Raw genomic sequence first — 2,104 nt, forward strand, 5'->3', positions numbered from 1 at the left:
AGAGTTTATTTATAGAATTTATTTATGTATGATTTGGTGCACAATAAAGTATTTTTGATTTGATTTGATTTGATTTGATATATACACATGTATTTATGTGTATGTGTGTGCGTGTGTGCATGTGTGCGTGTTTGTGTGTGTGTGTGTGTGTGTGTGTGTGTGTGTGAGATTTGTTTCTTCTTGATACAAACTTCGGTGTTTTCCATTTGAAATAAAATAAAGCGTTAATTTAGTCATACACTATTTAATCTCGGCGATAAGACGACTTACGACTCTAACGATGAATCATCGTATCGCATATTGTGAAGAGGCTCAATACGCCAAATTACATTTCGGCGGCAAATATTTGTCATTCTAATCACGTTTTAAAGCTACCAAAGTCTACCATAACAATGCACGAAGATATTTTGACGACGATGTTTTGTTAGCAGACGACCGTATATCTCTTTGCGAATAAACATGGTTATAGACCACTACATATTATACTTTGAATCATATAGTATACTAGCTGTGCCCTGCGGTTTCACTCGCGTAAGTCCGTATCCCGTAGGAATATCGGGATAAAAAGTTGCCCATATGTTATTTCAGTTATTCAGCTATCTACGTACCAAATATCTTTGCAATCGGTTCAGTAGTTTTTGCGTGAAAGAGCAACAAACACACACATATCCTTACAAACTTTCGCATTTATAATATTAGTAGGAAGTAGGATAGTAGGATTAGTAGGAAGGACATTAATTATATTATATCCGCATAATTATATATTCAGAATCGATCAATAACAATGCAATTTTTAAACGCAGTTTAATTACACTGCTGTATTATTAAACAAATCTACAAAATCTATACTTTACGCTTATAAATGACTTCTTTCCTTTTTGCTTTTATTCATCTTGATTTCCTAATCTTCTTCATTGATATGTCTACAATCATATAATAAAGAGGAAGAATTTGTATTTTTGTTAGTTTGTTTGTAATGGATAAACTAAAAAGCTACTGGACCGATTTTAAAAATTCTTCACTGAGTGACATAGGCTATATATGTACCACGGGCGAAGCTGGGGCGAACAGCTAGTGTTGTAAATATATTGGATAAAACAATGTTATCCCTACTTATAGTATAAATGCAAAAGTAACTCCATTGCTCTGTTTGTCTTTCTGTTTGTCCTTTTCATCTTTACGTCTAAACCACTGAGCCGATTTTAATAAAATTTGGTGCGAAACCTGTTTGAGACCAGAAAAGGCAGTAACATTTTTATCCAACTTCTTTAGTATTGGCACCCCGAAGTTCAAACCCCGGACTATTTTATTCGTTTGGCTCGGTCCAGGCAGCGTTCAGAAACCTAGAAGTAAATAAAAAAAAGGTCAAAAGAGAGTCATTACATTTAAATTTACTTACATTCAAAGAGTCGTTAATTTATCCAAAAAGCGTAGGAAGAAATGCTGATGAATAATTTATTCTCAAAAAGGAAACGTCGGGACCCGCGGTCGGCAACTAAGGGTTCCACAGATTAAAAAATAACAGTTTGGCAACACTGTTACAAACAAAAAGTCATTCACCATATGTTCACCGTATATTTTGTGTGACATTAATTTGATCTAGCTATGTAAAGATCAAACTAAGCCAAATAGGATTTATTATCACTTTATAATAATATACAATTCACTTATTATAATCTAGCTATGTAAGAGCCAAATAGGGTTTATAATCAACTTATTACAACAGACAAGTCATTTATAATATATTTTGAGTTTCTTAGCATGCAACTGTCCACATCTTCGCTTCTCCATCCTAATGTATTAAAACAAGTTTGAATCGATTCAACATCCTACTAATATTATAAATGCGAAAGTTTGTGAGGATGTGTGTGTGTTTGTTGCTCTTTCACGCAAAAACTATTGAACCGGTTGCAATGAAATTTGGTACGTAGACAGCTGGACAACTGGAATAACATATAGGCAACTTTTTATTCCGATATTCCTACGGGATACGGTCTTACGTGTGTGAAACCGCGGGGCGCAGCTAGTAAGACTATACCTAGTCTTGCCATAAATATTGTAATAAAGAAAAAAGAAAATTGTTAACTGCAAATAACATTTATTA

This window comes from Zerene cesonia, unplaced genomic scaffold (genome assembly GCF_012273895.1).
Source record: "Zerene cesonia ecotype Mississippi unplaced genomic scaffold, Zerene_cesonia_1.1 Zces_u005, whole genome shotgun sequence".
In the NCBI taxonomy this organism is placed as follows: Eukaryota; Metazoa; Arthropoda; class Insecta; order Lepidoptera; family Pieridae; genus Zerene; species Zerene cesonia.